Genomic DNA, 14,821 nt, shown 5'->3' on the forward strand with positions numbered 1-14,821 from the left:
GTAAGAAATCATCTTCTGTTTTGGTTGTCTCTAAATGTTTATTATTCAGGTTATGATGTGGACTTACCATGTGTTCTGCAGAAGAGAAAATGATAGTTTTCGTGATAGTGAGCGTGCTGCAAGGGTTTTGCCAGGGTATGATAGCTTTATTGACATCATACCAAATCTCGTAGATGACAACATCCGCAACACATTGTCTGGGTATCAGTTCTAATCTCCATTAGTGATGCATGTCCTACTTGAGCTTTATTGCCCAACTAGGGGTGTTATCATCGATTGCACAGTAGGTAGCGGTTCGATGGTCGAAGCAGCACGTGACTCTGGTAGATCGGTGTTTGCGATTGAAGAATATGAATTCTTCAAACGCCGTCTTAGAGGTTTTTGTCCTTCTCTATCAGTTGCTTCTAGAAGGTAATTTATGATGTTTTAAAAACTTATATATAATATATATTTAGTTTTCTAGAAGTCTTCCTAGGTATGCATGGCACATCATATATGCAATGTGTAAATTGAGGATTGCTATGAAAAATCTATTTATTAATGATACATTAAAAGACAATTGAATGCATCCACTTGCAATGAGAAAGATGTGTTACATGTCAATGTGATAATGATTGTGACTGTGACAATGTCAGTGCAGCAGATAGTGACAGTGATAGTGTTAGTGACAGAGACAGTGTCAGTGTTAGAGATGATAGAGTTACAATGTCAGTCTGTCAAATTTCATAATTACTAGTATTATGAGTTTATTATCTATAGGTAATATAATTTTGTTAATAAAAAAAAGGCGAGGGGAGAGGGGGGGATGGATATTATCATAGTGTAAAAATTATTAGTAGCTAGAATTTTCAGTAGGATGGCCTAAAAGTACCATATTTAGCATTTGTGGATGTAGAATTTACTAACGGAATATTGTTCCTCACCATGAAATGATAATGATTGTGTGTTCTTAACTCTTTCTTGATTTTCTTATACATCCATTTATGCACACCTTTCACACCAGTTCTTGGGCAGTTGTGATAGCATTCTAGAAAAGTTTCTAGACCCATACAGCCTTTCATTTTATCTAAATAAAATTAGCAGATGGGACACTGGAGATAATATGTGTTCATTCTTTGAAAATTTTCAAGCATTTCTAGAGCAAGATCTTGAAGAAACATCTGGCATCACTCTTGAAGCACATGAGGCAATCCATCTTTAGTAGTAACATGTAGAACATTATTTGGAAGAGGGATCTTTTGTTCAGTCACACTTAGGGCTACAAAAGAAAAAGCCTCACAACGATTGTTGTGTGGAGGGAAGGGTGGAATGTTGGTAAAAGTTGGAGACGAAGGTGGAAACTCATATGAAATGCATAGGGGCCAAGTATGAGTAGCAATAGCATTTTCCCTAGCCATTCCTACACTCTAAATAAATTGAAATTTCAATGTTGAAAGCATCTCTTGTCGGTATTTATACTAAGAAAAAATCTAGGGGTTCTTGAAAGTTTAAATTGTCAGTCTCAAAAATGGGACTTCAGAATTATAACAGTGTTAGAACCACTTGTATATATAATAATATCTTTATACATGCTAGAATACTATTATTCTTGAAAATATAATATTCTCCACTTTACTCATAAAGAATTAAACTTTTGAAAAAACTATGCATGATTTTCACATTACATTAAAGGGTGGCTTAAATATCCCATAGTCAGCAGTTACTGATGCAGTGTTCACCAATGGAATATTGTTCTCCACCATGAAATCATAATAGCTGTGTGTTTTTAATTCTTTCTTGATTTTCTTATATATCCACGTATGCACACCTTCCAAACCCGCTCTTGGGCATTTGCGACAATGCTCAATAAAATTTACCAAACCATGCAACCATCTATCTTGTTTAAATAAAAGTTGCATATAGGACATTGAAAATAATATGTATCTACATTAAGCTCCTCTGCCATATCTGGAGCAAGATCTTGAAGAAAATATTGACATCGCTCTTGGAGCATTGGAGGCAATACAACTCTTTTAACAACATCATAAGTAAAGAATTTTTGTTCAGTTGCACTAAGGTCACAAATAAAAGAGCCTCACAATAGCCCTCAAAATGAAAAAGAGGATTGTTGCGTAGAGGTGAAGGTGGATTATTAGTTGAGATTGGAGATGGAGGTGGAGACTCATATGAAAGACCTCTGGGACCAAAAGTAAATTTCTTCCTAACCATTGCAACACACAAGAAAAATTAAACTTCCCAGCAATAAAAATTCTCTGATTAATATACTATATTTCAATCTCAGGAATGATGTTTTATTATCACATGACAATATATTGAATCATAATTGTTAGTCTCAGTAATTTCAACCTACTATGAGAGACAAGTGGTTATAGGGTTTCAAAAGCTAAAAACTAGCATATAATTAATACATAGCCTTATTTTATATAGTTGGCCTACCATATATAATAATGGCGAATACACACAAGCATGCGAGTATGCTTTTTTGCAAGATTACCTTTCAATCCCAAAATCATATATAGATTTAACTCTTTGATTTGTCCACATCATATATCTTTGCAAAGACAAAACATATCAAAAGGAATAAGATATATATAAAAAATTTACTTTTTTTTTATAATATTTTAGTGGATTACAAAAGCCATTGAAAGGTTTATAGAGAGGATTTATTAGTGCTTTCCACTGTGTTATCCATTTCTTTTTTTCTTTTGCTCTAGATTGTTGTTTTGGAAGTAACAAGAGCATTTTTATCAATAATGACAGCAGTCTCCACATTCCCGAATGGGTAATAAGGACTAAGCGTGTAATATGGAAATTGTGGTAGTGAAACAAAATTAACATTCTCACATTTCTGTATACTAGAACTACTTACAGATTTTTTGTCTTCCTTGTTTCCCATCTCTATAAACCCTAAAGAATGAACGAGTGAATTAGTGTTTTGAATTATTTATATATTTCTGGTCAATTGTTGAAATATACAATAAAAATTTTAGGTTCATTCGAACTTCAATATTCCCATTTTATTTGGGACCAATAAAGCCCAAAAATTTCTATGGGTTCAGACAAACTTCTAATTTTAGAAATTGTATAAATTGCATTAGAAAGATTCAAAAAATAAAAATCTCTTTGAACCATTGATACTTAAATTCATAAATTTCAAGTTCACTAAAGAATAACATTTTTCTGACTTAATATTTCCTTATAAGACTTATGGTTGACTATGTTGACTAGCATTGACTTGAGCTGAATTGAGCTCAACTCAACTTTGGACCATCCCTGATCAGATGGAGGATTCTATTTACTTTTGCTCCTTACATTTTGCTTAGAGGTTGTTTGTGCAAAACAGCTAGCCCATCCACGGGAGTGAGGCCCTCTGCACTTGTTTCCCCTGTTCACTGTTAAAGGTAAATCCTTTACAGCAAAGACGAGTGAACTATCATGAAACTTAAGTTACAGATGCTTAGAAGCCAATGGCAAGTGTACTCATGAAAGAAAAATTTTCTCAGCTTGATCAGGCATGGGCAAGACCTCTGGATCAAAGAATTTGTGGGGACAAATAAACGAATGGACACACTTTGTCAGTTATGGAATGTCCTTGACCTTTCCCCCCACTTGTGGTGATCGATAGCCAGCTCCCAGGCTTTTGGAAGGGCTACCAATCATGGATCCTCTCCTGGAGCTGCCACCGATGCTGGAATCTTTGCAGTCAACCATACTTTAGAATGCCATTCCAAAGCTTATAAAAGAATTGGAAGAGTATGTTTGACAGTGGAAAGCACGAGACAATTGAGCTGTGAGCAGAAGTAAGGCATGTCAAAGCACTAAAACCGTTGCTATCTATCTGATATTAAAAATCAACATCAACAACAATGCTTCCAGGATAGCAAAAATTTGGAGGAAATTGGTGGGAAAGCTAGCTATATAAGGGAGGGCAACTAAAAGGAAGGGTTTAGTTAGGTTTTACCCTTTTCTTGAAGTGTTTAAAAGCATTTAAAAATGTTTTTAAAGTGTTTATGAGGAGATTGTGAGTGTTAGTGAAATTGCACTTGAGTTTTAATTAGCTTTGGAGTGTTTTTGAAAGCTTTAATTATAACTTATGGTTAGCCATTGACAATAGGTCCTCGAGCAATTTCATGAAGTAATCTTTATTTGTTTCTCTCACAATTTATTAGAGTTTCACATAAATGCAATATAGTGGAATCAATGCAGCACAACACCTCTTGACCTCAGTTCTGATATAGACCTTATTAGATGGAAGCAGCTAGAGGATAGTTACAAACCTAATTGGACTTTGCAAGCTAGGAATAAGATGCCATATTTTCTTGGCTTGGAAAAATTGCTAGTGAATAGGGTTTTTGAATCTTTGTGTGGGGGGATATGCATTTAAGAATTGTGTGTGTGTCTCACTAAGGGGCTCATTTGTTTGACTCTGGTGTTCCTGCATTTTTGGGCAAAAATCAATAAATAAAATTGAGCTAAAGAGGAGGTAGCAAGAATATTTTAACTAGCCTTCAGTGGAACTGCAATATGTGTTATAGTGGCATCACCAATAGTAGCAATGCCAACATTTGGGTCATCAGGAGGCTCTAGGGAAATGCCATTGGCCTCCTCAACTTTCGAGGAGCTATTAAGAAGGCCTCAAATGACTGTAGAGGGTGGTCAAAGGCATTAAATTCTTCAAAAAGGATGAATTTCAGAATCAAGGATTTGATTTGGAACCACCATATGATGATTTTACCTCCTTCCATAGGGCTAAAGACCTCACGGAAGAAGAGGAAGAGGGTATGAATTTTTGTTGGCATTTGGCAAAGAAGGTCAAGGACAAGGCAATTTCATAATGGCTTAGTAAGAAATTCCTTAAAATGGAAGTGGATAGAATTGTGAGGAATGACTATAGGGGATGAAGATCATAACAAAGATCTTAGGCATCCAAATCTTAAAGGAATATCCCCTCTCCTTGCCTTGGTGCCATGACTAAAAACACACCTTTGATAGTTTCCAAAGCTTAGATGGTACAAGCATATCCAAGAGAAGGATGCATCCAAAAAATCCAAAAAGCAGCGGAACAGCAATAATAAAGACAGACAATGGTGGCTTTGTGACTGGAAAGAGGAAGTAGTCGAAGAAATGCTAGAAGGAGCACATCCCGATGAAGTACTCTGGGGAGGCAGGGTGGCCACAAGCCTCTTGCTGCACAAGTTTATCTCTCAGGCCTCTTGATAGAAGGCATAGGGGAAGCACAAGCAGTGGATGCAGTAGTCACAGAGAGGAGACTCTGGAATGTAGAACACAGATCATAGCTTGCACCTGTACCAGCACGAGTATGTCTATATAACTGCTAGAGGAGGAACCAGAGTAGACAGGCAGCCATGCACGATGCCTGGCCCTGGTCAAGAATCTCCATGTTCCTTCCCAAGGCCACATAGGGGCAAACAGCCCAGGGGATGTCCATCAGCAATTGCACAAACCTGATTGCCACCCCTCGTTGCACCACTGCCGGACACAAACCCTGCCTCCGTGTATCGTTGATAGCCAAAATAGCCCTCGTCGCCACTGGAAGGAGTAGAACCCATTGTCGTCAGATCAATGAAGGCTGAGTGCTGCACACAGCTAATTTGTGTAACTTAAACATCTTGCACAAGAACCTGATGATGGGGATGGCATGGGAGTTTGTCAGATCAAATAGATTTAAAATAGTGATCAAATCAAATTTGCATTAATATAATTCAAATAAATTTCCATAGTTTCGCCTTCTTTTCTTCACCCATCTCCATCCTCCTCCTCTGCCATCTTCTTCTTCTGCCTCATTCACCTCCAGCACCTCTTCCTGTCACCTCCAATGCTTGGTTGCCTACTGTTGTTAAATTGGCTTCCTTGTTCATGTCTCCTGCACTAGTTCACCCGTTACAAGCGGCTCTGCAAAAAAAAAAAAAAAAAAACCACACGCACAAAAGAGGATGGGTATCAGCGGGGTCTGCACTCTTCTGCAATTTTGAAGTGAGCAGCTGTAAGAGGTGGCTGTGGCTGAGCGTCAGCTATGGCAGCGAGGTACATCAGATTTTACTGGAGTTTCAGCTGGTACCTAAAAGAGAAAGCAGGGAAGAATTAAATCTTCCTTGTGTCACCAGCATACTTGCACTGCAATCGGTAAAGCGCAATAGGACATAACATAAGTGTTTTAAATGAATTACATTGTGGAGTCCTTGAAGTTGTACCGATCACCATTCATTGCAAACTGTGACACCTCCCTCTTTCTCTTTCCACTGGCTGTCACCTCCAGGTCCACTGCAGCACTCTTCTAGTCACCTCTTCTTCCCAACTGTCAATTCTACTTGGTCCACGTCTGCTATTGGCACCTTGTCCTGAGCGAGAAATGCTTTCCAGAAATATTCTGGATGCACAGGTTTGCAGCCATGACAATCAGCTCAAACTGATGGTTCCAAAATCATTTTTGGACAAAGCAAACATTATTTGCATCAATATCATAGTTTCAAAGTATGATGGTTACTCTGCTTCTTGCAATACTTGCCTTTCTGCCCACAAAGCTTCTTTGTTACTCCTCCAGCTTCTCCATCTAGACTTGTAATTCATGTGTATTCCTGCTCCTCTGCTTGCTTCTCCACCTCCACTTTCTTGGCCATGTTCCATTACGTGCTGCAGATCAACATTATGGATCAGCTCTTCCGTTTCCCTTTTGAGCCTAGACAAGATCCCCATTCAATTTCCTTGTCACTGAGCCTCGACCTTCTCCTTCTCGTTCCTAAACTCGTCGGATTCTGTCATTAAGTCTTGTTGACGTTCCCGGAAATCACCTATACCTCTTTCAATCAGTTGAACCTTGAGAAGAGCTTCCTGCTCCTTCTCGATCACATCAATCCTCTAATTCTCCTCTTGAATCTGCACCTTTTTCTCACCAAACGAAGCACGGAGATCTCTTTCTCAAAGTCAACCTTCTTTATCCTTAAAGCCTGCTCCTTCTCATCCAAGTTGCAGAAAAAACTTAAGCGACTGAGTCATAGAATACAATGTTTACTAGGCTTTGCTTTGACATGGCCAAAAGATAATACTCATTAAAAAGGACTACCTTTGCTTGTTCAAGCTCATGCTGTCCTTGCTGCCAATCTCTTGCAACAACAAGAATTCCTGTTATTTTTTGCTGCATTTTGCCCTTTCCATGTAAAAGTAAGACAAACATAAACAGAAAGGTATTGTAGAAAGCAATGTTTGGCTCATAATGCAAAGACAATTTCAGTGATTAACTTGGGAATGCAACATCTCTCAAATTGCACTAAAGCTTCTTTACCTTTGCTTTGGAATTGAATAAGTTATGCCTTATTATATTCCCTCATCTCCCCACTAAATGATGTTCCATTTTTAAAAAATTGTATAAGAGCATTAAAAACCTTTTCCTGCACAAAAATTAGAAAATAAGCTCATTGAAACACTCTTGTATCCACTTATGCTAAAGAACATGCTTATCGTAATATTTTTATATCCACTTACCCCGAGAAACAAATATGCAAATTGGTATAAAATCAATAACTTTTTGCATCCTTTCAAGTGCATGTAGATAGCAATAGGACTCCCCTCCTGATCATTTTCATTCACATCACTGCCATAGTCTATATTTCTATATGTTGGATCCTTGAGTTTGTCGTCACTATCTTTGTCTTCGACATCGTCACCATCTTCACCACGCAGACCTTGCTGTTTGATTTTCGTGCAGCTACACACAGGACGCTGGGGTTCTTTGTCCAGATCCACGTCCATGTGTTGGAGCAGTCTCTTGTCAGCTTCAAGGAGGATCTGTGGAACTTGGCATGGGGTGGCCTGGCTGGAGCTGGCTCCTGAAATCGGAATCTGGCTGGAGCTGGCTCCTCGATGGAACTGGAGCGTGGCTGGAGCTGGCTTCTGGGACCAGAGCTTTGTCATCCCACCTGCAATGAAAACAAATAGGACTGGTGAATAAAAGCGAGAGAATACTTCAATGCAGCCATAGCAAACTTCTGAGTGTTCATGGATGTTATGATCCGGCACAAAAAGACAAAGATTTAGTTGCCCTAGACCATGCTATGCCACCTCTTGAGGTTCCTCACCACTCAACCACCCCCGAGCTACCTCAAAAGCTCCACTGTGCCGCCACTCCACTGTGAGCCCTAGAGTAGGTTAAATCCCTTACCCTAACATGCCTTAATATACCTTTGAGCCTCCCTTTGACCGACGTTGACCATGTAGTCAAAGCTGGTGCCTAACAATTCTTCCCCCCCAACAAAGTCCTTGTCCCAATGACAAGTTGTACCGGTGATCACCTTTTTTAGGGAATCCTGCTCAAGCTCCTGGTCCATCTTCCACAGCCGTATACATCAAAGAGGGGCCCGTCACTCCAAGATAGTACACCTTTCAACTGGCTGACATAAAATACCGGATGAATTTTCACCCCAGCTGGCAGTCGCCATACCACAAGCCGCTTTACCAATGTGCTCCAGCACTTCATATGGACCAGCATATTGATAGGAGAGTTTATCACTCTTCCCTATCCGTAAAGGCACTCTTCCACCGCTCACTTGACGGAAAGATCACTCACACAAAGACAAGATCACCCACCTTATATTCCCGGAATTGGCGATGCTCATTGGCAAATTTCTCCGCTCTATCCTGAGCTACTTGCAAATTCCGTTTGCACACCACCAGAATCTCATCAAGTTCTGTGGCCAGATCAGTTGCCTCGGAATCAAGCTTATCTTGAACATCCTTACTCAAATGCAATCTCAACTCCACTGCTGTTCGAGGATGCCTTCCAACCATGGCAAAGTAAGGACTTAGCTTGGTTCCACTGTGTTGGCTATTGTTATAAGCAAATTGCACAAATGGAAGATATAGATCCCACTGTCTTTGCCTTTGACCAATGTTACAACGTAGCATATCCTCCACCACCTGATTCATATGCTCGGTTTGCCCATCCATCTGAGGATGATCTCCACTCGAGAGTTTCAAAGTCACTTGCATAGCCTTTGCAAAGCTTTTCTAAAATCCACTAGTAAACTTTGAATCTCGATCACTAATGATGTCCTTTGGCAAACCAAAATCAAGAAAAACCTTCTCCAAGTAAACCGTAGCCAAGTATGAGGCAGTGACAGTCTTCCGAAGAGCCAACAACTGCACATACTTCGTCAACCGATCCACTATTACCCATACTTGCTCCTTTTGCCTCTGTGTTCGTGGCAAACAAGTGATGAAGTCCATAGAGATACTACACCAACGGCTCTGAGGAATAGGTAAAGGTTGCAAAAGTCCCCCCGGCTTCTCCCGTGGCACCTTAACCCGCTGACAAAGCTCTCATGATTTACAATATTTGAGGATATCAGCCTTCATATTCCTCCAATAAAAGTTGCGCTTAATCAACTCATACGTCTTCTTCCCCCCAAAATGACCGGCCTCTGGACGATCATGATAGTGGAATAAAACTTGAGTAATTAACACATCCACCCGTGGCAAATACACACGGCCATTGTAATAGAGAATCCCATCCACCAATGAGAAAGGGGCTTCCATCTAGTCTCGCAAAGAGGCCACCTCAGCATCCTGAGCCTGAGCATGCTCAACCAACTGCCCAAACTCGCTGACCACTTTACTCAAATGATGACAAAATTGTTGTCGTAACATCGTCACATGACGAACACGAGATAAAGCATCTGCCACCACATTTGATTTTCCCGGACAATGCTCAATAGGAAACTCCCCAAACTCCATGAGTTTGACCATCCAACGAGCTTGCCTAGTGTTCAACTCCTTCTGTGTGAAAAGATACACAAGTGGTTTGTGATCTGTTAACACCACGAACACTGCACCATAAAGATAGTGCCGCCACGTTTGCAAAGCATGAACAATAGAGAGTAACTCTTGCTCATATGTGGAATAGCGTTGCTCTGCGGAATTCAAAGTTCGACTCTCATATGCAATAGGCTGTCCCTCTTGCATGAGAACTCCTCCCAGTGCATAACCACTCGCATCGCATGTCACCTCGTAAGGTTTCGATGGATCAGCAATGCGAAGCACTGGAGTCTCGCTCAACAATCGTTTCAGTGCCACAAAATTCTCCTCTTGTGGCTTCTTCCACTCAAATGGCACATTCTTGCATAACAACTGCGTCAAAGGAATAGCCACCTCTACAAACTTATACTAGAAACATCGGTAGTAACTAGCCATACCAAGAAACCTGCGCAACTCAGCCACTATAGTCGGTGTAGGCCAGTTTTCCACCATAGCCACTTTCCTTAGATCCGTCTTGACCCCCTTAGATGTCACAATATGGCTTAGATATTCCACCTCTGACTTTGCAAATTCACATTTGCTCTTCTTCGCATAAAGTTTGCTGTCGCAAAGTAACAAAAGAGCCTTGATGCTCTATTTCGTTAAAGTGGGATTTATTCAGTAAAATGGGACTAGGTACAAATTTTCAAGTATTTGAAAATGACGTGAAATTATATGTTTTTTGTCCAAGGGCTAGACATATCTGGGGCATGGTGACTAGCGCGGTGACTTTGTGTCCAGACTGAGTCCATCTGATTGTATAATAAATCTCATTGTCAAGGTGAACAAGCCGAATCTGAAGCTAAAGAAGAGCGATGGCATGCGCGCACACACTATTTGTTTGTTCATTGAGTGTGTGGTGAGCTTTCCAAGATGAACGTCATTCCTATTAGCCAGACATATAACTTAATAGTGAGAACATTTAGATATTATTCAATGTTATTTTTTTCTAACGAATCTAATTGTGAAGGTGTAGCAAGAGGCATTGCTAGTCTGGAGAAGTCATTTAACTCATTTGACCCTTAGTGTATTTTCATGAAACTAAATAACATTCATATTATTAAGGAATTTCTCTAGTACCTTTTTTTTACGACATAGAGGCTTGCATTTCTTTCAAAGGTGATTTAGTAAAAGGCCTGAGGGCACATGCCATTCTATTTCTCAAACCGGTATTAAGATATACTAGTGCAAAGGGAAAAAAGTATTTGGTGATCAAGTAAATGGCATGAGGGCACACGCCATTATAAGCCTAAGCGCTAGTGGACACCTCCTTTTTGGTACTCTCAGCAGTACTATCATCCTTCTCCGGGTCAGTTGTTTTGCTTTGGATTGTTGTCTCTGACGTTACTGAGGCGTTCTCGATAGTTGTTAATGTTGCCGTTTGTTCAGAAAAATGATCATCTGGAGTATAGTACGGGGAGTTTGGAAGACTTATATATTCTACATCTTCACCTATCTCCTTCTCCATCTCCTTTTCTGCCTCACTTACAGATTTTGTGCTTGCCATGAGAACGCTCTTCACCCTAAAATATGGAGTTCGTTGTGTTATAAAAGGAAACCAACACACACGCTGCAAGGGAATGATGGTACATAAAGCATGTAATCCCACAATATGGGTTTATGTGCCATTAATATGGGCCACACGCCATATTATTAGATTTATGCACGTGTGATTGGTAAATGCATATGTCACATCATCTTTGTTTTACCTCACACACTATATTAGGCCTAATGAACCATATCACATGTGCGCACATGCTATATATATGGAGAAGTATTATGCAAGGATAGAAAAATTCAATACATGATTGTGGAGAGCAATGGCATGAAGCCACATGCTAAATAACATTTTAGAGAAAGAATTAAAATAAAAACATGCAAACAGTACTGAGTGGACCAAGACTTAGAAGTGCACAATTGAATGAGGTATTTCTAATAAATATTTCACTCACCTCATATAGGAATGGCTACCACTCTCAAATGGCATATCGCCTCATGCCATCACCTCGCAATTTGTTATAACAATCCGATGAATTCATATTCGGTTTGTTCACCTTGAACTTTAAGTAAGATTTGCTAGAACAACTAAGAATTTATACTTGTTATTTGTATCATCTCACCTAGGAATGGCGTAAGGCCACATGCCATCACGCCTCCTCTGATTCAGATTCAGATTGTTCACCTTGAAATAAAATACATTAGAAACTTAGTAAAGGAATATTAATGAATCTCACCTTGAACCCGGGTTATGAATGCTCTTGCTGCATCTTTTGCATGGTCTAGCAAGGTGATGGTGGCACTCTGCTTCCGCATCCAACCATGCACAACATTATCCACCGATATGCTCATGTTGGGATCCCTTGGATTTAGCACCCATCTCTTTTCTAGGCAATCCTTCGTATATCCGGAACTTGGCTTGAACCACTCCACAGTTACATTGAAGGAGTTAGTTTCCGCGTCCTCCTCTGCATCAGTGATGCAGCGCCCCACCCATATCATTTGTTTTTTATTACTGGGTCTGACAAGCACGACCATTCCTTTGCAGACCTGTATTGGATTGAATGCTGAATCCGGCTTCTTGTTCCTCGGCCCACAATAGTGATCCTCAACATCGTTATCTGTCACTGCATTTCCAAAGGACATTGTTCCGCTACTATCTGGTGCTCTGGGTTTTGGCCAAAAGGACTCTTCCAATTCTTCATATACAACCGGCCCATTTTGGATAGCAGATATAATCTTCTCCCAGTATTCGAGCAAAGGCTTGCACCTCTGAAAATAGGATTCTCCACCAAACACCAACCCCCTCTTCTAGAAGGCAATATGCTGTCTAATCCCGGCCACTATACTTTTCTGGTCTTTGAGTCCATCCGGGTGCATCGGCCGTGGGGAACCCTGAGGAATCATAGGTTCCCCAGTTATGGGATCTCTCTTGAAGAGTTCAATGCCGTCCACTGGCAGCCACACTGTGTCCCATTCTCTCATCTTGTACCTAATCACTGGAGCACCGTCACGTATGCTGAAATGAAACTGAAGAGGCTTGGAGTGGCCAATCAGCGTTTCGGATTCGTCCCTGATGTAGCCTCTTACAAACCCCTTAAAGTCTGGAACCTCTGTCACAAGTGCAGCTTCAACAATGCCTTTGATGCAATTTTGGAATTCATCGTAGAGTTGTGGGAGGGTGAGGACATTCGATCGCCGGAGGGACTCTGCCAGGTGACTGAACATGGCATCGACGTCTTCATAAGTGTGCCCAACCATGAGAAAGCCAAGTGTAACCGTTTCAAATATGCCTTTGGCAACAAGCATCGCCAAGTACGCGAAGACATACATGTTTTTGTTCTCACTGCCAGCATTGTCTGTTTGGAGCAGAAGATGGGGTGGAAGGCCACATCAGCCGCAAGAACTTCCTTGAGATTCTGCTTCGTTTGGATGAGGCTGTGCATTCACTGGGCGACCAGCCTCATCGGAATGGCATGAGGCCTCATGTGATAACCCTACAATCTGACGGCCAACATATTCACTGGGATGGCATGGGGCCCCACGCGATACTGCAAGCCTTTGCTCCTCCTCCAGCTGAACCCTGTATGGGGTTCGATCGACAAGGGCCTTATGCAAGGGTTGGCCGTTCAGCTCAGTCTACGCACTTTGCAGAGACCTTAAGTGTTTTGCTAGGGACGCAATCATCATGTTTGCACCCCCGCCACCCCATAGAGGTACAAAGAAGTTCCCATAGTTCTGGGCACCATGCCCATGAGCGATTATGCCAAACAGAGACACAGGCAGCTGCATGGATGAAGAGATTGCCTTGGGGGCAGGATTGAGTCGAGGTAAGCACGTCTTTTTTTGGTCCATTTTGTCGTGGATGATGCAGAGGTAAGAGTCAGGTCTCTCCATGGAGAGAATCCTGTTATGATAATATGCAGTCCTATAGCTTCTCTGCTCGATGTTGTGGTCGAGCTGCCTTCTAACCAACGTCTCTCGCTCTTGAGCGATGCAAGAATTCTTCGACAAAGCCATTTTGATAGCAGTGCACTCGTCACACTTTGAAAAGCTGGAGTACTTTCCTATACGCACATCCCTGAACCTGTTGCTCCACAATCTACTAAATCTAGATTGGCTCAGCTTCCTGTAGCCATTACTCTGGAGTTCCCGATTCACATCTTCCAATATGGCCCCCTTGGTATACATGGAAGGGAGAATTCGTTGGGTGTCTCGAGTTCCATCTTCCAAGAGGCGGGTTTTATGTGGTTGCTGCTCGCTACATGTCTCGACAAACCTCTTGAAGATTGCCTCTCCATATACAACGATGGTTTTGTGAGTACCGTCGTTCCCATGGACTACCTGTTGAACCCTTTGTTCCTCGAACTCAGTTTTGATTCTGTAGAATATGGTTCGAGGGACTCCATAAATGATTCTTCATGCCTTCATGCAGACCAAACCCCTTTGGAAGACCATGCCCCCCACCTAATGTTCTGAAGCATCAATAGATGACCGTAATGCCTCATACACAAAATTGCGAGCTGCCTTCCAGGACAATGTCTTGTATCTTGCTCTCTCCTCTTCAATAGCATCCCAATCAGCATGTTGACAGCACCTCCTCTTGCCACAAGCAACTGTCGAGACCATTCGAACCTCCATCGCCATTTTCTGCCTTTTCGGTTCGTTGCTCAGATCCCTTTGGCTGCGCTTTAGGAAGGTGTACTTTCTTTTCCCATGAAGAGATGTTCTGTCATCAGTTGTAGTGGTGTTTGATTGTGAATCCTTCACATTCTCAAACACTAAGTGCCTCAATTTCCACCGCACAATGCTTCCAATAGTCAGACTGTTTTCTTCTGTGTCAACAACCTCTAAAATCACAACTCCAATATCATCCCAGCCCAATTCTTGATTAGCAACCGCATCTCTTGGATCGACAACTGTGGCTAAGCCCTCAGCTACCACCTCCCCCTCGGGGTTGTTTAGAAACACCTTTGCCTGAATCCATGTAGCACGGTTTTTAAGATCCACGGAGGGA

Source organism: Selaginella moellendorffii, unplaced genomic scaffold (assembly GCF_000143415.4).
Source record: "Selaginella moellendorffii unplaced genomic scaffold, v1.0 SELMOscaffold_100, whole genome shotgun sequence".
Lineage (NCBI taxonomy): Eukaryota > Viridiplantae > Streptophyta > Lycopodiopsida > Selaginellales > Selaginellaceae > Selaginella > Selaginella moellendorffii.